Source organism: Rhinopithecus bieti, unplaced genomic scaffold (genome assembly GCF_001698545.2).
Source record: "Rhinopithecus bieti isolate Rb0 unplaced genomic scaffold, ASM169854v2 scaffold_7398, whole genome shotgun sequence".
Lineage (NCBI taxonomy): Eukaryota > Metazoa > Chordata > Mammalia > Primates > Cercopithecidae > Rhinopithecus > Rhinopithecus bieti.
Genome location: NW_016805783.1, coordinates 3448391 through 3472565, shown reverse-complemented (window position 1 = coordinate 3472565; position 24175 = coordinate 3448391). Strand labels below are relative to the sequence as shown.

The 24175-nt window shown below is 39.7% G+C and overlaps 1 protein-coding gene and 2 pseudogenes across 1 annotated transcript in view; 1 reads left to right on the top strand and 2 right to left on the bottom strand.

Moving 5' to 3' along the window:
• Positions 1-24175, top strand: part of RB1 (RB transcriptional corepressor 1) — a 180083-nt gene that overhangs the window by 8306 nt on the left and 147602 nt on the right. The window lies entirely within an intron of this gene.
• On the bottom strand, positions 3462-7893 carry LOC108530742 (protein phosphatase 1 regulatory subunit 26-like; annotated as a pseudogene).
• On the bottom strand, positions 15449-15889 carry LOC108530693 (PEST proteolytic signal-containing nuclear protein pseudogene; annotated as a pseudogene).

The window sequence follows — 24175 nt, the reverse complement described above, 5'->3', positions numbered from 1 at the left end:
TGTTGGTCAGGCTGGTCTTGAACTCCTGACCTCGTGATCTGCCCTCCTCGGCCTCCCAAAGTGCTGGCATTACAGGCATGAGCCACCGCACCTGGCCTCTATTAGTGTATTTTAAAGCTTTATTCTTGGGTGCATACAAGTTTAGAATTTTTATGCCTTCTAGGTAAATTGGTACCTTTATCATTATGCAACGTGCTTTTTTAATCCAAATTTGTATCTTTTGTTCTACAGTGTCCACATATCCATTCCACTTTTCTTGTGATCACTGTTCACATTATATATCTTTTACCTTCATTTTGATTTTAACCTGTTTATTTTTTATATTTAAATGGATTTTTGTTTTGTAATCAGCATTCATTAAAAATTTTTAGCTGAATACTTTTACTTTTGTTAGGGTTCCCTGTGTCTCTTCCTTTCATGCTGTGCCACAGATGAGCCATTATTTATATATTTTCTCTCATTGGAGGTTCCTTTTTTTAGGGGAAACTAATCTGAAATATAAGGAAAGGATATGTTGATTTCAAAAAACGTTATGTTTTTATTCCTTATCTGGCTTGTTCTTGTTGTGAGGGTGGGAGCAATACTCTGCAGCTTTCTACATTCTAGGAAGAAGTTACCATTTTACATTACCATTTGCTTCCTTTACAGGTTTGCCTTGATATTGTCTATCCATAGGACTAATTAAAACGATACCAGACTCCTATTTTAAACCTATCCATTCAGTCTCAAGTTATCTTTTTGCATTGCCTCTCACATCTGTCCCTTCCTTTCTCTTACCAGCAGTGCTTGGTTTTTACTGTTTGCTTTGGTTTTAGTTTCCTTTTTATTTTTTTAATTTCAGAAGGTGGAAGCTTATGTCATTGACTTGGGCATTTTTTTATGCATGTTTTAGTGCCTCTTTCTGACTAGTCTCTTGTTTTCTCCATCTAATCCATCCTATGCCTGAGTTTTAGAAAAGACTGGTTTACAGTTTGCCCCTTTTGCTTTAAAATTTATTTTTCATTGTTACAACCCACTCTCAATAGCCTCCATTGTAACACCCTCCCATGCTCCCACCACCATTATGAAGAAGTAAAGTCCAAACTGTCTCAGTATTTGTAGTTCTCCATAGTCTGTGCTTTAACCTTCCTTCCAGTCTTATTTTTTATTTCCATTGATGGCCCCCAATGCCTGTGTTCTCCTCCCTTAGTATTCATATTCATGCTGTCTCCCCTTTTTTTGGAATACTCTTCTTTTTTCCTTTAGCCTAAATTCTGTTTTTAAGATGTAGTTAAAGCTTCTTCTTTATGCATGTCTCTTATAAGATATTATTATTTGCAGACTTCCCCCCCATTCTGTGAGTTGCCTTTTCACTTTCTTGATGATGTCATTTGCAGCATAGGATTTTAATTTTGATGAAGTCCAGTTTTCTATTTTTTTTTTGTTTTTTGTTTTTTTTTTTTTGTTTTTTGGTTGCTTGGGCTTTTCATGTTGTATCTAAGACGGCCATGACTAACCCAAGGTCATGATGACTTATTCTATGCTTTCTTCTAAGAGTCATATGGTTTTTAGGTCTTACTTGTAAATCTTGGGTTTTTTTTTTTTTTTTTTGAGTTAATTTTGTGTATGATGTGAGGAAGAGGTCTAACTCCAGTCTATTGAATGTGGATATCCAGTTGTCCCTGTACCACTTATGGAAAAGACTATTCCTTCTTCACTGAATTGTTTTGGTGCCCTTATTGAAAATCAGTTGACTATAAAAGCCAGGTTTATTTCTGGAGTCTCAGTTCTATTCCATTGCTCTGTATGTTTATTCTTATGGTAGTACCATGCTATTTTGATTACTATAGCTTTGTAGTATGTTTTGAAATATGGAAGTGTGAGTTCTCCAACTTTGATTTTCTTTTTCAAGATTACTTTGGTTACTCTTGGTGCTTGAATTTCCACGTGAATTTTTAGGATCAGTTTGTAAATTTCTGTTTTAAAAAAAGGCAGCTGGGATTTTGATAGGGAGGCTCATGCCTGTAATCTCAGCACTTTGGGAGGCCGAGGTGGGTGGATCACTTGAGGTCAGGAGTTTGAGACCAGCCTGGCCAACATGGTGAAATCCTGTCTCTACTAAAAATACAAAAAATTAGCTGGGTATGGTGGTGGCACCTGTAGTCCCAGCTACTGTGGAGGCTGAGGCAGGAGAATCACCTGAACCCGGGAGGCGGAGGTTGCAGTGAGCTGAAGTCACGCCACTGTGCTCCAGCCTGGGCAAAAAAAACCAAAACAAAACAAAAACAAAAAAACAGCTAAAATCTATGTATTTAACAAAAATCTCTAATACAATACCATTTTATTTATTATAGTCCTCATGTTGTACATTAGATCTCTGGACTTGTTCATCCTATGTATTTGCTAGTTCATATCCTTTGAACTACATCTTTTAAAAGGATGAAATTGGGTAATGTGATGCCTCTAGCTTTGTTCTTTTTGTGTAGGATTGCCTTGGCCATTCAGGCTCTTTTTTGGTTCCATGTGAATTTTAAAATAGTTTTTTTTTTTTTTTTTTCTAATTCTGTGAAGAATGTCATTGGTAGTCTGATAGGAACAGCATTGAATCTGTAAATTGCTTTGGGCAGTGTGGCCATTTTAATGATATCGATTCTTCTCATCCATGAGCATGGAATGTTTTTCTATTTGTTCGTGTCATCTCTGATTTATTTGAGCAGTGTTTCTTGTAGAGAGCTTTCACCTCCCTAGTTAGCTGTATTCCTAGATATTTTATTCTTTATTGTGGCTACTGGGAATGGGTTGCATTCTTGATTTGGCTTTCAGCTTGGGTGTTGTTGGTGCATAGGAATGCTAGTGATTTTTGTACATTGATTTTATATCCTGAAACTTTGCTTATCAGCTGAGGGAACTTTTGAGCAGAGACCATGGGATTTTTCTAGGTATCAAATCATCATCTGCAAACAGGAATAGTTTGACTTCCTTTTTTCCTATTTGGATGCTCTTTATTTCCTTCTCTTGTCTGATTGCTGTGGCTAGGACTTCCAATACTATGTTGAATAGGAGTGGTGAGAGAGACAGCATCCTTGTTTTGTTTTGCCTTTCAAGGGGAACGCTTTCGACTTTTGCCTCTTAAGTATGATGTTGGCTGTGGATTTGTCATAGATGGCTCTTCTTATTTTGAAGTATGTTACTTCAATGCCTAGTTTGTTGAGATATATACCACACTTTCTTTATCCACTAATCAGTTGATGGAACTTAGGTTGATTCCATACTTTTGCAGTTGTGAATTATGCTGCAGTAAACAAGTGGAAGTCTCTTTTTGATATTACGACTTCTTTTATTTTGGGTAGATACCCAGTAGTGGGATTGCTGGATCGAATGGTTGCTGCTTCTAGTTCTTTGAGAAATCCTCATGCTATTTTCCATAGAGGTTGTGCTAATTTACATTTCCACCAACAGTGTATAAGCATTCCCTTTTCACTGCATCCTCGCCAACATCTATTGTTTTTTTACTTTATTTTCCATATAAAAAGGGGTTTATTTAGATGTTAGAATCATCTAGTGATTGAAAAAGATTGGACATGAATCCACCCAGGTCCAGGGCTGAGCCTCAGAGCAGCTGCTACTGACTTCCGCGGGGATTTCACATGCAACAGGGAGCCCTCACGTGCTTGCTGGCCATTGTGCTTCAAATCGTTTTTCAGCGGATGGCTGTGACTGCAGTTTTCAAATATGCTCTGGCCTCCAAGGACCAGGGGGGCGGCAAGGGGGCGGCAAGGGGGCAGGGATGTCCTCTGTATAAAAAATGCTGTCCTGCGAGCTTCCCCACTGACACCTTGGGACATCTGAGAGATTCCCGGGGAGGGTAGCTTGGCGTTCCTCAGGCTACCACTGCTGCCACTGATGGACATTGTCACCAGCAAACAACCAAAAAACATCAGAGTCTGTGAACTTGGCTGCGATGATAAGAACCAAATGTTTTCTAATCTAAGACTTGCATGCAGAACACAGAAAACTGCAGTTAGAAACACCCTACAAAACTGAACAACAGTATTTTCTAAAAATACTTTTTACCTCACTTTAAATAATTTACAGACAGCTACAAAAATCATATTTACCAGGACACATCTGTTAAATAAAAGCATTGTTTCATGTTGGTGTACGTCTATACAGGGCTATGTATAACGGACTCCTGTTTCCCCTCCCTGCAACCACAGAACCATCACACATACACAGGGATACACGCACAGATATGCCCCTTTCCACAAATGCACGGAAACCGGGACGCGAACCCACAACTCGAGGGCTTAGACCTTCACTACTGAGCTGCTGCCACTGTCCTCCGTGCGCGGAGTGTCGCTGAAGTCACTGCCCAAGGCGTCCCGTCCAAGGCGTCCTGGTCCTGGTCGTCGCTATCGATGACCCTTCGTCAATACCTCAGGTCTAAAATGCTTTCCTCTGAGCCCGAGTTCCTCCTGTCGGGCAAACTCAGCCCTGTCTGTGCCTTCCGGCTTGGCCAGGGCCCGCCGTCCTTCTTCGCCAGCAAGTATGGGCTTCCAAAGACAGGGCTGGGCTCGGCCAGGGCCTCCCTGAAGGCCAAGAAGGACGCGCCCTGCAGAGGCGGCCTCATGTGGGGGCTGAAGAGGCTGGCCTGCCTGCCCCCCCGGGAGACACCCTTTCCAAAATGGAAGAGCTGGGTGGACAGCGCGGGGAGAAGCCCGCAAGAGGTAGGCTGGGCAGGCCCCGGGCGGGGCCCTCGGAACCCTTGGTTTTCCCGCTCCCGACGCCCCGCCTCCACTCCGCATCTCTACCTTCGGAGCGCAGCCCACAGGCTCCGGAGGGTGAAGTCGCTCCAGGGCAGGGTGTCGTCGGCCTGCGCTCGAGTCCCTCTCAGCTTCCTGGCTGGGGGTGAGGAAGCCCCGGCTTCCACAGCCAAAGTGAAAGGTCCCCTCAGCACCTCTTGCCTCGGTGCCCGCTGTGGCACTGCTGGGCAGCTGACCAAAAGCACTTTTGGCAGCATTCTCGGCCCCTTGTGAGCTCTGGTCTTTCTGAATGTAAACATTTCTCCTGCTCTCTGAGAGCCCCTTGGCGGAGACACTGCCACTGGTGCTCCTCGGTGGTGCCGGATCCCCTTGGGCCGGAGCAGTGGGGAGCCCCTGCCCGCCCTGGCTGGACAGGCCGGCTGCGCCCTGTGCTCCAGCGCTCTCTGCACCTCACGGCCCTTCTGCTGGCTGTAGGACCCCCCTGGCCCTCTGGCTCCGCGTGCACACGCCAGGCGGTGGGGCCGGCTCCTTCCTTCCCAGCAACTCTGGCCTGAATGAGCCCCCAGTCCCGAGAGCAGCAGGTCCCTCTGCCTGAACTTCTGAACTGCTCACCGACTCCTTGGCCTTTTCTGCCAAAAACTTACTATCTACAGTTCGATGCTATCGTCACTGTCCACTGAACTGCTGTCGTCAGACAGCGAGCCGCGGCTGGGAGCTGGGCCCTGGCATTCCCTGGGGAATGGATTCTCTTCAGAGGTGGAGGCAGAGGCGGGTCCCCTCACTCGGAAGGCCGGGGCCATGTCCTGGCTCCTGGCGCCCTCCTGCTTCTTCCTCTCTGCCATACTGCCACAGACACTGGGAGGTTTCTTCCCTGGGCCCTCGCCGCTGTCTCTCGTGGACTTGGAGAGTCAGCACTGGCGGGCTTCGGTCTTTCCAGTCTCTCCAGAGCCCGCCCAGCTGCTCCAGGAAGTGCGTCTGGGCAGTGCTGAACCTGACCTTCTGCCTGCACGCAGCCCTGGGCTCCTTGCACCGCTTCTTGAGCTTTCACTTGGACCGTAAGTCCCTGATGGCCGTGTCCAGGTCCTCGTCACTGTCCAGGGAGCTGCTCTTGTCTTCGGAGCTCTGGTTGTCGTCCAGGCGCCTCGCTTCGTCTGTCTTACCCTGGCCCTGCATCATGCGAGTGTCGCCGGGCCCCCTGGCTGCGCCCTCCCCTCCCGGGACCTCGTTGGCTTTGCCCTGGACGGGCAGGTCCCACCTCTCATGGCCGGGCTCGGCTCACACCTGGCTGTGGTCGGCATCCTGGCCACCATCTTTCACCACCTCCCGCGTTTTCTTGGGCGTGGATGGCATCACGGCATGGCCGCCGCCTCTACGTTTCCTTTTGCAGCTCAAAGGTGGGTCCGGTGTTTTAGAGAGAGGGGCCTTGGGGCCACTGGTCTGGCTGTTGGGGCCAGGCGGTGAAAGTGGGCCTTGGGCAGCCTGCGAGCAGCTCTCACCTCTGGTCAGCAAACTCCCCGAATGTGCCTTGAGGGTCAAAACGTCTGGATTTCCTGATCGATGCTGTCGTCGCTGTCCACGGAGCTACTGTCGCCGTCAGAGTGGGAAGGCACGTTCGGGGAGTACAAGAGTGGGCTTGCAGACAGGGACCTGTTGCTGCCTTACACGGGGCTGGCAGGGTAGTCTTGGAAATGCCCGAGATTGCTTCCACACACGTCAGTTCAGCGGACGTGTCTGCCTGGCGCGAGGACCATTCTACAAACTCGCTCCTGGAAGCCGGGCTCGCTGGAGGCGGAGCTTTGGTTTTCTTCGGGAGCTTGTAGGGAATGCTCAGTGTCCAGGCGTCCCGGGCAAGGGTCTGTGGCCTTGGTGGCCACTGGCTTTCTCTAGCTGGGTGTTTTTCTGTGGGTGTCGCGCAAGGCACTTTTTGTGGCGCTGCTTGTGCTGTAGTGCGGAAGGGTCAGGCGTCCTCTCCTCCCGGAGCTGGGCCCTCTGGGGCAGGTCCCCGTTGGCCTCCTTGCGTGTTTTCTGCAGCTAGTACACCTAGATGGCCTCCTTCGTGCCGTCGTTGCTGCTGGAGTCGGACGCTTCGGGCGCCTGTGCCGCGCTCGTGACTCGCTTTCCCCTTCTCAGGGCACCGGCGCTCCTCTTGACCCCGCTTTTATTCTGTGGTGCTTCTGAAGGGCGGCAGGGGGCTGCTGGCTTCGGGCTGCCCTTGTTCTCCTGCTTGGTCGTGACCTTGGACTTGAGGCTTCTGGGCTGCACATTCGTCTTTGCTAACTGGGGAGGTTTGCAAAAGGCGAACTCCTTATGGGCGCCCATCAGACCCTGCCGATGCGCCACCTTTGCGGCTGACTCTTGGTGGGATTTCAAGAGTGACTTGGTCGAATTTTTGTTTGGATCTGGTTTTTTATCTATTGACCCATCACGTTTTTGGTTCGCATGCTGTCTCTTCTCATTCAGAAACTATTCTATTTCCGCCGTAATGCTCGGCTCAAAGGAGTGGTTGCTGCTCGCGCTGCCCGGGGAGGCGGAACCCTAGTCCTCATTGGATCTCACCTGGCTGCCAGGGCCACCACCTGAGCCAGGTACAAGTTTTAGGGGGACACACGGAAGTCAGGGCACTGCCGTGAGATGGTTCTGGCTTACATCTACTGCCACTGCCTGCGGCCCTGGAAGACTGGGCTGCTCCTGATTTGCCCCTGCCAGCCCCTGCCTGTGTGGCTCCACTCTTTGCCTTCAGGTACTCCTGGATGGCTTCCCCAATGTTCCGGTCCACGGAATCGTCATTGTCTTAATCTAGCACCAACGGGCCAACGTCTGCAGTTTCCTCCTCCCGATGGGGTCAAAGTCAGCAACAAGACCACAGGCAGGCAATACAGGCTACTCCTTGTGCACGGTGGGCTTGGCAGCTGGCTTGGCGTCTGCCCTCTGGCCTCTCTGTGCAGCGCGCTGATTGCTGGTGCCCCGAGCAGCCCCGTTGCGCTGCAGCGAGCGTGCTGATGAGCATCTGCACCGGGGCGCTCACCGACACGTTCTCCACGCCCTCGTCAGCCTCTGAGAAGCACCTGGGGAACCTAAAGCTCCCTGGTGGGCCAAAGGCCTCCCATTAGAACTGGGGAGCAATCCCTGGAGGAGCGTTCCTGAGAAACATTCTAGCAGACGGGGAGGGACGCGCAGAGGGACGACGCTTTATTTTTCTGCCAGCTTCATGTCCTCAAAAGGTTGGCGGCCGGGTGCGGTGGCTCACGCCTGTAATCACAGCACTTTGGGAGGCCGAGGCGGGCGGATCGCGAGGTCAGGAGTTTGAGACCAGCCTGGCCAACACACTGAAACCCCGTCTCTACTAATAATGTAAAAATTAGCCGGCGTGGTGGTGTGAGCCTGTAGTCCCAGCGACTCGTGAGGCTGAGGCTGGAGAATCGCTTGAAGCCGGGAGGTGGAGCTAGCAGTGAGCCGAAATCGCGCCACTGTTCTCCTGCCTGGGTGACAGAGCGAGACTCCGTCTCAAAAAAATAAAAAATAAAAAATAGAAATTAAAAAAAGGTTGGCAAGTGGTGCCCATGAGATAAAGCCTGCAAATGCTTCTTTGCAGTTTAAAAAGGACGACGACTATAAACCCAGGATCAGGACAACATCACGCATAGATTTATTCTTGACCTGACCAACAAGCTCTTGAAATTCTCTTTGCGTCCAGATCGACTGTGATGAAACTGCAGCCAGTGTCCCCAAACGCCCCAGGGATCAGGGCTTTATCACTCCGAGGCATCCTTTATCCACTTTTTAAATAGACTTTTGACTCGGCCCGGCCCCCTGCCACTCGCCGCGCGGACCCTGCCTGCGCTTTCGTCCTCCAGCGGTGAGGCGGCGGGCCGGGGTCTCCGGAGCTGGCCCATTTACTTAGTTTTGTTTTTGTTGCATTTGCTTTTGGTGACACCCCCTTTTTTATGTTCCACATATAGATGAGATCATGCAATAATTTTCTTTCCATGTCTGCTTATTTCACTTAGCATAATGGCCTCCATGTCCACCTCAGCCCCCCGCGCTGTGACGAGGTGCAAGGCCCTCCGCCCAGGCCCCGCCTCCGCGCGCCGCTGCAGCCGCCTCGCACACTTTTTTGACTTTTTAATAAGGTTCATTCTGACTGTGATAAGGTGGTATCTCATTATGGTTTTAATTGGTATTTCCCTTGTGATTGGTGATGTTATTTTTCGTGTTTGTTGGCCATTTGTGTATCTTCTTTTGAAAAATGTCCGTTCGGCCCGGCGCGGTGGCTCACGCCTGTAATCCTAGCACTTTCGGAAGCCAAGGCGGGTGGATCCTGAGGTCAGGAGATCGAGACCAGCCTGGCTAATATGGTGAAACTCTGTGTCTACTAAAAATACAAAAATTAGCCGGGCGTGGTGGCATGTGCCTGTAATCCCAGCTACTCTCTAGACTGAGGCAGGAGAATGACATGAACCCAGGAGGCGGAGGTTGCAGTGAGCCAAGATTGCACCATTGCACTCCAGCCTGGACGACAGGAGTGAAACTGTGTTGCAAAAGCAAAAACAAAAAAACCAGTCCATTCACCTAGTTTGTCCACTTTTTAATGGGATTATTTGTTTTCTCCTTGCTGATTTCCTTGAGTTTCTTGTAGATTCTGGATCCTTTGTTGGATGTACAGTTTGTAAATATTTTTCTCCCATTGTGTGGGTTGTCTGTTTACTCTGTTAATTATTTCTTTTGCTATGCAGAAACTTTTTAGTTTAAGTCCCATTTACTTAGTTTTGTTTTGTTGTATTTGTTTTGGTGACACCCCTATTTTAGATTCCACATATAAATGAGATCATGCAATAATTTTCTTTCTGTGTCTGCTTATTTCACTTAGTGTAATGGCCTCCATGTCCACCTGTGTTGTGGCAAGTGACAGGATCACCTTTCTTTTTATGACTGAATAATATTCCATTGTTTATATATACTACATTTTATTTATCCATTTGACTGTTGACAGACACATAGGTTGTTTCTGTATTACTTAGCTGTATGTATATAGAAATACAGGTGGTTTTTGTATGTTGATTTTGTACTCTGAAAACTTGGTGAACTAATTTATTAGCTTCAATAGTTTCTTAGTGAATTCCTTAGGATTTTCTATATGTAAAATAATGTCATTTGCAAATAGAGATAGTTTTACTTCTTTTTTAAAAATCTGGATACCTTTTTTTCTTTTTCTTGCCTAATTGCTTTGTCTAAAATCTCCAATATAATGTTGAATAGAATGATGAGAAGGACATTGTTGTCTTTTCCTGGATCTTAGTGGGAGACTATCCAGTTTTTCACCATTAAGTAGATGTTAGCTGTGGGGTTTTTGTAGATGCCTTTCCTCAGCTGAAGAATTTTTTATTTATAGGGTGTTGAGTGTTTTGTTATGAAAGGGTGTTGGATTTTGTCAAATGATTTTTCTGCTTCTATTGATATAATAATGTAGTTTTTGTTCTTTATTGAAATGGTGTAGTATATTAGTTGATTTTCAGGTGTTAAACCAACAATACATCTCTGGAATAAGTCCCACTTGGTCGCAATGTATAATCCTTTTGATATGTTGCTAGATTCGGTTTGCTCCTTTTTTTTTTAAGGATTTCTATATGTGTATTTATAAGAGATTTTGGTCTTTAGTTTTTTTCCTTGTGATGTCTTTGTCTGATTTTAGTATCAAGATAATACTGGCCTTTCACAGAATGGACTGGGAAGTGTTGCCTCCTCTTCTGTTTTGATGGGGCAGTTTGTGAAGAATAGATATTAATTCTTCTTTAAGTATTTGGTAGAATTCATCAGTGATGCCATCTGGGCCTGGACTTTTCTCTGTGGAAAGTTTCGAAATTACTAATTCAGTCATTTTACTTGTTACAGGTTTATTCAGTTTGTCAGTTCCTTTTTGAATCAGTTTTTTAAGTTTATTTTTCTAGCAATTTGTCTACCTCATCTAAGTTATCTAGTTCATTGGCAAATAATTGTTCATGGCATTGCCATTATAATCCTTTTTATTTCTGTAAGGTTGGTAGTAATTTTTTTATTTCATTCCTGATTTTAGCCTTCTCTCTTTTATCTTGGTTAGTCTAACTAAAAGTTTCTCAATGTTGGTGATTTAACATTTTTTTCTGGTTTTATTGATTTTTCTTAATTTCTCTATTCTCTAAAAAATTTTAATCAAGTAATTTTCCCCTATTTTTTCACTATCTAATGTTTATACTTAATGTGTGTATTGGATAACTCTATTAAAGTTCATCATCATGAACTTTCATCATGAAATAGCCAGATATATCTTATATATAATTGTACTGCCTACTTTTAGAATTGCTTGTTCTTAAAGGCTTTGACCTCATAAAAGTGTTCACTCTTGGCCAATATTATTTACTGCAGTGTGTTTTCTTCATGAGGAACCATGGAAGAAATCTTTGGTTCAAGACCCATTAAGCTCTTTTTGAGGAGCTAACGAATTAATTTAATTTAACCTTATAGATACTATGAATCTTATAATTGTTTGTTACTGTTTTAACTGCCAGCTTTCATGATAGCATGCATCTTGGGGGATACTAACATTTTTCTTGTCATTTTTTTCACCTTTCTATATTTTACTTTCACAATAATAAGTAAATAAATAGACTTGTTTTAACATAAATCACACGTTATAGTAATAAAGAGCGGGTCTCTGTTGCTCTCTTTTTTTTACTTTAAAATTTTTTATATTTAATTATTATGGAGGCATAGGTATACATATTTATGGGGTATATGTGATATTTTGATACAAGCATATAATGTGTAATGATCAAATCATGGTAGTTGGAGTATCCATCACCTTAAACTTTTATCATTTATTTGTGTTAGGAGCATTCCAATTCTAATCTTTTAGTTATTTTGAAATACACAATAAATTATTGTTAACTATAGTCACTGTATGGTGACTATATAGTGTTTCCATAGAGCACTACATCTTGTTCCTTCTGTATAACTGTCTTTTTGTACCCATTAACCAACTCCTCTTTTATCTTCCCATCCCCACTACCCTTCACAGCTTCTGGTAATCATCATTCTACTCTGTCTCCACGAGTTCAATTTTTTTTTTAAGCTCTTGCATATAAGTGAGAACATGTGGTATTTGTCCTTCTGTGCCTGGCTTAGTTCACTTAACTTGATGTTCTCTGGTTCCAAATGACAGCATTTCATTCTATTTTATGGCTGAATAACATTCCATTGTTTATATGTACCACATTTTCTTTATCCATGCATCCATTAATGGGCATTCAGGTTAATTCCATGTCTTGGCTGTCGGGAAAAATGCTGCATTCAACATGGGAGTGCAGATATCTCTTTGATATGCTGATTTTATTTCTGTTGGATATATACCCAGTGGTGGATTGCTGTATCATATGGTAGTTTTATTCTTATTTTTTTGATGAACCTCCATACTATTCTTCTATAGTGACTCTACTAATTTACATTGTCACAAGAGGTTGAACTTTCTTTTTTTTTTTTTTTTTTTTTTTTACTGTTTTAACATAATTATTTGGAACTTCATTCATGTTGGCATATGCATCAACAATTTATTTATTCTCATTACTGAGTAGTATCTCATTGCATGGGATTTTTTTTTTTAACTTTTAAGTTCAGGGGTACATGTGCAGTTTTGTTACATAGGTAAACTTATGTCATGGGGGTTTGTTGTACAGATTATTTCATTGCCCAGGAATGAAGTCTAATACCTACTAGTTGTTTGTCCTAATCCGCGTCCTCTCCCACCCTCCCCCCTCTGATAGGTCCCAGTGTGTTGTTCCCCTTTGTGTGTCCATGTGTTCTCATTATCTAGCTCCTACTTATAAGTGAGAACATGCAGGATTTGGTTTTCTGTTCCTGCGTTGGTTTGCTAAGGATAATGGCCTCCAGCTCCATCTATGTCCCTGAGAAACATTTCTCTCTTTCTATTCCTAGTTATAGCCATAGAAATGACCACTGATAGTTTTTGCTTACTTTGTCCCTCCAGTTTTTCCTTCCTCTAGCATATACACAAGGATTTTAGTTTTACCCAATTGAAGTCTTACTTATCTACACCTTTTAACAAGTCATTATCAGTAATTTTGGAATAGGCATTAGATTCACATGGTTCAAGATTCAAAAGAAAGAAAAGTATAAACAGTAAAAACTCTCTTATTCCTATCCCTAAGCCACCCACTTCTCTTCAGAGGCAACTAGTAAAAGTTTCTAGTTTTGCATTATTCTATACCTTGCTTTTTTCATTTAGCAATATATCTTGATCTGTATTTAGCTTAATCCTTTTAGTGGATATATTTTTTATTTTTGGGTATATCATAATTTATTTATGAATTTCATTGTTGAGAGACATTTAGTTTGTTTTTCAATGTGTGATACTACAAACCGTTGTGGTGAATTATCCTTATATATGCATTTTCATGCACAAATGAGAGTACTTTTATAGTGTAGATTCCTAGAAGTAGAACTGCTAGGTCAGAAGGTATTCACATTTAAAAATTTTAAATTTGCTCGTAGAATGAAGTCTTTGCTCATAGAATGGTCTCTGCTCAAATCTCACCTTACCAAAGAGGCCTATGGTGACCACTCTGCTTAATAATGTAACCTGCTCCTACTTCTCCCTGAACTTCTCTATCCATTGCACTCTATTCTTTTTCTGGCATAGTATATGGTTTACCTATTTATACTGCTTTCTGGTTACTATCTTTTTCCCTCTGCTCCAGGAAACAGGAATGTTTGTTTTGTTCACTGATATATATTTCTAGTAGTTAGAATAGTGTTTGGTCCTTAGTAGGCATTTAGTAAATATGTATTGAATAAATCGAATACAAAAGCAAACAGTATCCAAAACTGTCCTCCATAAAAATGCCCAATTTCTTTTTTTTTTCCTCCGTATCTCAATGGATTAAAAAAAAAAAAATGCTGACTTTCTTTACCCGCTTATTTTGGATTTTTTTGTTTTTTTTGTTTGTTTGTTTGTTTTTGAGTTTGACAAATTTATTGGTATTTTAGTAAAGACATTCATCTCAGTCGTTTCTCTCTCCCAGCTTGACCTTAGGTTAATATTTCATTTGGGTCAAGAAAATAATACGTAGGAGAGGTATGTTATTTTAACAAATAGGAAAATGGACAAAAAAAGGATAGTTTGCCTACATTAAAGTAAGTTAAATTCATGTATCTTGATATAATTAAATCATGTAAGAACTAAGAGTTCTATATACATTTCCATCGTTTTACTTGGGCTTATTCTAAACTTAAATGCTAGTGAACAAAATGTTAGGAATATACACAGGCTGCTTCTCTGGAGTTATTACCAACTAAAAGACCTCAGCAAGCAGTTACCACCAATAAAACAATCTGAAGCTGCCTCCAAATATAATATTGTAGGAGTTTTCAAGGAAATTTTTATACTGTATGCTTCTTTTGTCTGTGACTATGCTTTTAAAGATGTGTTTAACTGTCACATTTAAAAAAAAGTTCATATACAATACAAAAATACAAAACAAACACCCTACAATACACAAATCTAACAAAGTACATGTGGTGAGATTCCAAAAAATGTTTGAAGATGCATTTTCTTTCCTTCAATTTCAGTATCTAAAATGTGCTTTTTCAGAGGCCGCTGGTCAATACGTACGCATTTAACATAAACCATACAATTTTACTAGTAAGAAAGCTGATAGTTAAGTTCAATTCAAACTGGAGTTCACAAGTTAGTAATTTAAATCCTTAGACAAGGCTACAGAAAGTGCATCTTCTTGTTTTCCATCTTCATACAATGTTATTTTTTTTTTTTTTTGGTGTTTATACCTTTTAAAAATAAAAACAGCCAAATATTTAAGCAATATGTACATTTAAATTTTTGGTGGTGGTTTGTGTTTTAAAAGAAACAGCTTCCTTATGATTTGCCTCAAGTTCTGGTGGAAATGCTTACAGGAACTAGCTAATAAACAAAAAACAAGAGAAGCACATTCAAAATACTGATTTACTTTGGTAGCAAATGGTTTTTCTTTGAAGACTAATGAAGATACACAAGACCCATTAAGGTGAAGTGGGCTATTTCAAATATTCAACAGTTTACATATAAAAAATTATTTTAAGAGCTAAGCATCTGTATCCACTGATAGCAATGCAATACCTAGTTTATGATGACTTGAAAGAAAACAAATGCCCATAAAGAAAAAAAGCTGTATTTTAATTTTATCTAAATTTACTTTCAGTCAATAGTTCAGTAACATTTTCCTCTCAATACAATACTCCTTCTCTCTGTAAGGCTGTTCCTGGGAGCCAGACAAGTTTAGGTAATAAGGGAGTTAAGAGAGTAACTGCTTGCAGTTTTAAATAGACAATAACTTTTTGCTTCCCTCTTAATATGCTAATAGTTGTGTCTAAAAAAATAGGCAATTCTTAAAAAGGTACCATTTCTGATTTCTTTATTATCTGTAAACTTGGGAAACTAATTACACAAAACTACCAAATAAGCAAATGTCTTGAAATCTGTATATAAAACATAAATTACCTCTAATTTCAAACTCTCATTTATTAATGTACCACTCAATCTTTTAAAAAGATGAAAAAGAAAAAAAAAAAAGCGGCTCCAAAGTTAGTCTTACACTTCTTTAAAAAAGGAAACTGTTCCTTTTAACTTTATACCCACCCCACATTCCAATTCAAAACATCATTTAATTGTCTTGGTCATGGACATTTCCAAGATGAGATTTTATATTTTGCTCCCATAGCTTCTGGTTATCAGAAAACCCATGCTTTCCTTTATTGAAGGAGTTTAGTCCAGCTGATGTTGATGTATCCCTTCCATGTATTCTTCATCCTCATCTTGGCTTCTGGAGGCCTTTCCTCTGGTTCACTATCTTCATCTTCATTAAAAGCTGCTGCTACTGAAAGAGTTTTTGGAGCCAGAGTTGGAACAGTTTCTTTAGGGTTACTTGATCCAAGTCTGATGGATATGGGTGATGTTTTCTTTGTCGTCTGACTACCTATGGCAAATCCAAAGTTGGAGATCTTTGCAGGCTTTGTTGGAGGTCTGCAGCTTCTTCTTCAGCTGATCGCTTCTCAGCGCTGCGACTGGAACTTTCCTCTCCACTACTCAGGCAGCTCCAGCTCATTGTGACTTTTCGGGCTTCTCCTCTCCCGCCTTCTAGTCAGCCATTTTCCCCACCGCCTTGTTTTTTTAAGATTTTAGAAATCTTTCTAATACAAGTTGAGATATAAATAATTAGATATAGAAAATAGCTACAAGGTATTTCTTTTAACTTTCCCTACCCCCAGCTCCCAACAGTTAAGAGTCAAGCCCTAACTCTTGTCCTTTCTGTCAGAAGTAGATACAAGAAGGATACATCAAACACTGCTGTAACACCTCTCTCATAGGATTCAAATCGTTGTGGAGATTATTATAGGCTCCAAGTGAGTTAGGATGTCTTAAGTCTCAATTTAATAAAACTAACTGTTTTCCTGTGCTTTAAATATCTCTACATTCTGTACAAATGTAATATAGATCTAACAGATGTAGTCTTGAAATAGATGGCTATAATGTCAGTGAAGTATTTTTTCCTTATTTATATACATTATAATTTTCCTTATTTATGTACATTATAATTTTAAAGGCCTGATAGTCATAATTATTGATGTTCAGATTGGTAGTTATTTCTGTCTCTTATGTGTTCAACTATAAACATTTAATCGACTTTATGAGACCTAGATATTTAGCAGAATTTTGGAGTAAATTATTTTATCAAAGAATATAAAATAAACTTTTCTATTTATGTTCCTTTTAAATTTACCTCATTTATATGCATCTTGATATTGCATTCTCATATTCTAAAACTATTTTTAAAGACAGATTGATTCAGAATTACAGTGTACTTGAAAATCATCAGGTACCCATTATTAGTTTTTGCCCACATTGAATCTGTGTTTTGGAAACTGTCTACCAAACTTTGTTTATTAAGTAATTATTTTCCCTAGTTTTATTCAAGATATACAAAGCTGCCAACTAGTGCTTTTTATCACCATCATGTAAATTGTGTTACTATACTGCGCTGAATTTTAGCAAAGGTAAAGTATTTGCTATTTTAGTTATTGTAGCTTTATTGAAAGTAAACATATAGGTTTTTTAAAGTATTGGAAAACTTGCCAGATTATCATTATATGACTTGGAACCCTAGAAACTCCCAGACCACGAGACTTAATGGTTAATGATCTCTTTCAGTTCTCTTTCAACTTGGAATTCTCTTATTCCAATGCCAACCTATTGCTCTTTTGGAAAGACCCATTCTTTCCTCTATTGTCTTGGCACCTCCTCAGGACATATTCCCCAAAATGGAAATTTCAGTTTAAGAGAATTTTTAGCATTGTGTAGAATAAGAATGATTAGACAGCTGATGTCAGCAAGATGGTGGAATAGTAGGACTGACCTTCAGAAACACCAATTTTGACAACTATCATGGAAAGAATGCCTTTATACTTGAGCATACATGGAACATTCTCCAGAATCAATCATATGTTAGGCCATAAAACAAGTATTAATATATTTAAGAAGATTGAGATAATATCGAACATCTTTCCTGACCACAATGGCATAAAACTAGAAAGCAAAAATAACAGGAAAACTGGGAAATACAAAATTTGTGAAAATTAAACATGTTCCTGAACAACCAGTGGTCAAATAAGAAATCAAAATGGAAATTATAAAAATATATATATGATACAAATGAAAATGAAAATAACACATCAAGATTTGTGGAATGCAGCAAAACAGTTCTGACAGGAGATTTTGTAGTGATAAACACCAACATAAAGAAACAGTAGGACTTCAGATAAGTAACCTAACTTTACATCTCTAGGAACTAGCTAGAAAAAGAATAAAGAAGCCCAAAATTAATAGAAGGAAAGGGATAAGAAAGATCACAGCAGAAATAAATGAAAGACTCGAAAAACATAGAAAAGAGCAAGAAAATGAAGAGTTTTTTTTTGAAAAGATAAACAAAATTGATAAACTTTTAGCCAGAATAAGAAAAAAAGAAGATTCAAATAAATAAAATCAGGAATGAAAGAGGAGACATTATGATACCGCATTTCTGATACCACAGAAATACAAAGAATCTTGAGACTACTGTGAACAAATTATATACTAACAAATTGGATGGCCTAAAGGAGACATACTTTTTGCCACTTACTACCAGCTAATACTGAATTATGAAGAAATATAAAATCTGAATGACCAGTAACAAATAAGGAGACTGAATCAGTAATCAAAAATCTACCAATAGAGAAAAGCCTCAGGACCTGATGGCTTCACTAGTGAATTCTACCAGACATTTGAAGAAGAATACCAATCCTCAAACTTTTTCAAAAATTTGAATAGGAGGAAACACTTCCAAACTCATTTAACAAGGCTAGCTAGCATTGCCTTGATACCAAAGTCAGGCAAAGATATCACAAGAGAAGAAAATTATAGGTCAATATCCCTGATGAACATATGTGCAAAAATCATCAATAAAATATTAGCAACAGCACATTAAAGGGATCATACATCATGATGAAATGGGATTTATCTCTGGGATGCAAGGATGGTTCAACATATGCAAATCTATAAATATAATATACCACTTCAGAATGAAGGACAAATTATTGATTATCTTAATAGATTCAGAAAAAGAATTTGACAAAATTTAACATTCTTTCATGATGAAAACTCTCAACAAGTTACGTATAAAAGGAATGTACCTCAGCACAATAAAGGTTATATGTGATAAGCCCACAGCTAACATTATACTCAATGGGGAAAACCTAAAATCTTTTCCTCTAAGATCAGGATTAAGACAAGGATACTCACTTTGCCACTTGCATTCAACATAGTACTGGAAATCTAGCCAGAAATATTAGGCAAGAAAAAGAAATAAAAGACATCTGCTACAGTTTGAATGTTTTTCCCCTCTAAAACTCATGTTGAAACTTAATTCCCAATATGGTTGTATTAAAGATGGGGCCTTTAAGAGGTGATTGAGTCCTGAGGTCTCTGCCTTTATAAATGGATTAATCTATTCATGGATTCATTGGTTTTCATGAGAGTGGCGTCAGTCGCTTTATCCCAAGCTAACATCTTAGCATGCTCAGTTCTCTCACCATGTGATACCCTGCACCACCTCAGGACTCTGAGGACCCATAGCTATTATTCAAAAAGTCGGAAGATAACAGATATTAGAGAGGATGTGAAGAAAAGGGAACTATTGTTCGGTGTTAGTGGTAATGTAAATTGGTACATCTTTTATGGAAAACAGTATGGAAGCTCCTCAAAAAATTAAAACTCAAACTGCCACATGATTCAGCAATCCTACCTTTTGGTATATATCCACAGGAAATGAAGTCAGTGTGTTGACGAGATACCTACACTCCCATGTTCATTGCAGCATTATTCACAGTTGCAAAGATATGGAAACAACCTAAGTGTCTGTCATTTGATGAACAGATAAACTAATGATTGGGTTATATACTGATAAACCCATTGTAGGTCAAAAAATCTTGTTAAAATTGCATTAAGATCATGACAAACCCATTGTAAAGTTGAAAAATCGCAAATTGAACCTTTGTAAGTCAAGGACTCTCTGTTATATATAATGGAATTTTATTCAGCCTTAAAAAAGGTAGGAAATCCTGCCATTTGCAACATGGATGAACCCAAAGGACATTATGTTGTATTAGTCAGACACAGAAAGACAAATACTGCATGATCTCATTTACATGTAGAATCTTTAAAAAGTCAAACACAAACAGTAAAAAGTTGGTTAGCAGGGGTGGGGGACCTGGGGAGAATGTGGAGATGTTTGTCAAAGGGTACAAACTTTCAGTTATAAAATGAATAAGGGTTAGATGTGGCAGCTCACACCTATAATCCCAGCATGTTTGGAGACCAAGGTAGGAGGATTGCTTGAGGCCAGAGTTAGAGACCAACTTGGGCAACATGGGGAGATCCCCATCTCTACCAAAAATTAAAAAAAAAAATTGCAGGTGGTGACATGTACTTGTAGTCCCAGCTATTTGGGACTCTGAGGTAGGAGGAGTGCTTGAGCACCCAGGAGGTTGAGGCTGCGGTGACTATTATTGTGCCATAGCAATCCAGTCTGGGTGACAGAGTGAGACCCTGTCATGAGACCCTGTCTCAAAAACAAAAACAAAAAAAGTAGTAGTTCTGGACACTTAATTTACAGCATCGTTGATTATAGTTAATAATAATGTTTTGTATTCTTGAAATTCACTAAGAGAAATCTTAAGTATCCTTACCACATACACACAGACAAAATGGTGACTATGCGAAGTGATAGATATGTTAATTAGCTTAACTGTAGTACAGTAGTCCGCCCTTATCCTCAGAGGATGTTCCAAGACCCTCAGTAGATGCTTGAATCCACAGATAGTACTGAACCCTATATATACTATGTTTTTTCCTATCCTGAACATACATACCTGTATTAAAGTTTAATTTGTAAATTAGCCACAGTAAGAGATTAGTAACAATGACTAAGAAAATAGAACAATTATGACAAGATACTATAATAAAATTATGTGAATGTAGTCTGTTTCTCTCAAAATAGGTACTCTGCTCATCTATTTTCAAACCATGGTTGACCATGGGAAACTGAAACTGGAAAGTGAAACTATGGATATGGAATCACTTCCTATTGTATAGATATATCAAAATATCACATTGAACATCTTAAGTATAAACTTTTTCATTTGTCAATTGTACCTCCATAAAGCTGGAAAAAAATGTCACCTCATTTGTTTGTTGGTGATTTCCTTTTTTGAAACAGCACATGTGATATTTGGTAAAAGGAGTTGATATTGTTGATCCATATAATTGGATCTGAGTTGTAGGAATTAATCTCCTTACTCAATGGTTTTCAACCTTGTTTCCAAGAGTAGTAGACATCAGTGTTGTAGCTATTTTGCAGAAAAGTCAATTAGTAGCCCTTTGAGTATGGTGGCAGTTTTCTTTCCTATATGGTTATACCTTCTTGGATGGATAATTTTTGGGCTTTGAGCTCAATAATCTAAGCAGAGAGCTTGACCAGAAACTTAGTTCTAGGTAGGTTATGTATCATCTGTTCAGAAAATGAGGTCTGTAATGTCATTCTTTGTGTGTGTGTGTGTGTGTTAACCTTATTGATACTTACCAGTTTGCTATCAATGTGTGAATGGGAGCTGAAGAAATTATAGTGGAACTAACAGTCTTAACTTACACTTTGGTGGTTCAGTTGCTGCTTGTTTCTCTGAGCATATTGGAGAAAAAAAGGAAAAAAAAAAAAACAGAGAAAAGTCACTCTGTAGCTACTGCCACAGTTTTTTTAAAAAAATTATTTTATTTTTTCCTTTTTAGAACTATGTTAGTGTTAGTGCTGGACACTACAAGGCTCTTGGGGTACAGTAGTGAATTAGATACAATTTTTCTGCCTTCAGGATGCTTACATATTAGTAGTTGAGATAGGGACAAATGAGCAAGCAAGCAAGTCACAGTTCAGTTAAGAGCTTACATAGGTTTGTGAACTGAGTTCCATAGGAGTTTTTCAAATTTATTTTTATTTTTCTGACCATATACTGCATGATCTGTAAGAGTTCTTAAGGGAGGAAGTCCCAGGTGCTCAACTTTTGGGCAAATGGCCAGGTAAATCTGAATTTGCCAGGTACATATTTTTCTGGGAATAGAATCAACTTTCTTACCCACAAAGGCATTGTGTAACTGGGTGACTGATTCACATGGTGTTCACTCCTACATGTTGTTTCAAAAATGTGATTGAGTACAAGTAAGGTCAGTTTTTACATTCCTCTTCTTGGCTTTGCCACTCTTGCCTTTTACTTCTGTGCACATCCAAGAATGTCCTTAACACTAGACTACTGTAAGCTCATATTATACAGGTGAAATTTTCTGGCATCTTAGCATGTTATTCCTTTTGTTCCTATGTATCACCTAGGTAAGTAGGGAATCTAGGAGTAAAAGATAAAGGCAGCTCTTCCCCCTAGTTCTCTGTAATACCTTCATATTTCATTTAATGTAACCCTACTGCTACTGACTTATTATAGTCTCATGAACTATGTGTAAGGATGTATCTTTTGACCCTGAGATAGAGCACAAAAGCACACGTTTCTTATGACTTATTTTCATCTTTCATATTTCACAAAGTGCAAGCTAGATAGAACATTATTTTTAACTTTTGAAACTGCAACTTAAATTTATGTTAGTTATGATAGCATGCATAGTAGTAATTTTCTGATAGTTCCAAGATGATTTATGTCACCACTTGGTGGAGCTCTTTTATAAGTACGTGCATTGTTAAAAAAAAAAAGCAGGTATAAGTTGTCACTAATTAGGGGTTATCATTAGATTGGTTCAAATGAACTCAACTAAATGATGGTATAATAGGTACTCTCTTCAAGTACTCAGTGTAGATTTTGATTTAAACTGTAATATATGTGATTAAAATTTTGATAATTTAAAGATTTTTTTCGAGTATTTCTAATTTTTTTCTCTCCTGCTTTATGTAATGTAGCACTTTTATTGACTTTTCTCCTATTTTACAATTGTAGATAATTTAGAAAATGTATGTAGGATTAATAAGGAATCCTACCATATAGAAGATAATCATGAACATTTTAATATATATTTTCATTTTCTCTTCTTTTTGTTTGTTTTTTCACAAAATTGGAATCAAAATATGTGCAGAACTTTTTATTCTGCTATTTTTTTCTTAACATTCTATGTTGGATATTTTTATATATCCTCTTAATATTCCTTGAAACTGTTTTGGGGTTTTATATTATTCTATGATATAGCTCTATCACAATATGTTTAACCATTCTGTATTAAGATTTTAGGTTCTTCTTACTATTTTGCTATTATAAATAACTTTTCAAACATCTATTATACTAAATCTTTTTTTAATTTTTAATTTTTGTGGGTACATATCAAGTGTACACATTTATGGGGCACATGGAATGCCCCAATGCAGGCATGTAATTCTGTTACTCTAAATCTTGATTTAACTCTATTTTTACTTGTTAAATTCTTAGCTATAAAACAGCTATTTTAAGGATTTTTATGTACCTTAACAAAATGTCCTTCAATTGACATTATTCTGAGGTTTACCATTTCAAAATATGTTTGTCAAAAGTACGTTTTTTTCTTGGCAAAGTGCTTGTTCTTTGCCCATTTTTTTCCCTCCAGTTTTTGTTCTTTTTTTGGTGGGGGGGAATTGTTTTGGCTAGGTAAGAATTACTTTTCTTCTGTTTCAACAATTTTTAAAGTGCCATCCTGAGTCCTTTTCATAATTTTCATCGGAATTTTCAAGAAAACACATCAGTTACAGATTTTAGGTTGCAAATTGTTGTTGGAAAAGGAGGCCTGGAGCTTAAAAGAGGAATCAGGCTGGAAAGCAGAATGAGATATGAGAACCATCTGTATATGGAGATGATGAGGACTATAGGAGTGGATGAGAGTGCTGAGGAAAAAAGAGAATGGTGGGAAAAAAGCACATGGGGTTGAGAAACCCCATGAAAAAGTTGTGAGAGGAAAAGAGAAGAGAATGAGGATGTGAGGGCATTTAAAAAAGCTAATGAAAAAAGTTGTGTGGAGGTATATTGAAGGAGAAAAATGGCAGCAGTGTCAGATGCTGCTTAGAGGTCTTTCTGGATGAACCCAAAAAGGCCATTTGTTTTAGAAAGCCAAGATTTTTGAGGACTTAGAGAATAGCCTCAGTAAAATAGTATTTGTGTAGTAAGAGGGGTGTATGTTCAGTGTGTGCAGTGTGTGTGCACTCTGATAGTGTGTATGGTGAGTGTGTGTGGGAATACTGAGAACAATGAGAGGTGTGTGTATACAGTGAGAGGGAGTATATGTGTAGTGAAGTCAGTAGCTTGATAAGGTCCAGGGATGGAGAGACAGATATTGCAAGCTTCCCTGTACCTGAAGGGAAACTTTGAGAGAGAGAACTGTTAGAGAAGTTATAAAAGACAGAGAAAGGAATTAATACACTAGGTCTTGAAGGATATGAGAGGCAGTGTGATCTAAAATGGGAGGGAATAGGGGTGGTATTAGAGTTGTAATTTGAGAATGGAGGAGAATATCCATTTGTCTAGGTCAGAAGAGAAGAGGAATTTATAGATGAAGATGCAGAAATATTTTGAGAAAGACCAGAATATATGATGATTAGAAATGATTTGATGTGGGGCCAGGTGTGGTGGCTCATGCCTGTAATCCCAGCACTTTGGGAGGCTGAGGCAGGTGGATCACCTGCGGTCAGGAGTGTGAGACCAGCCTGGCCAACATGGTGAAACCCCATCTCTATTAAAAACGCAAAATTAGCTGGGCATGGTGGGGCATGCCTGTAATCCCAGCTACT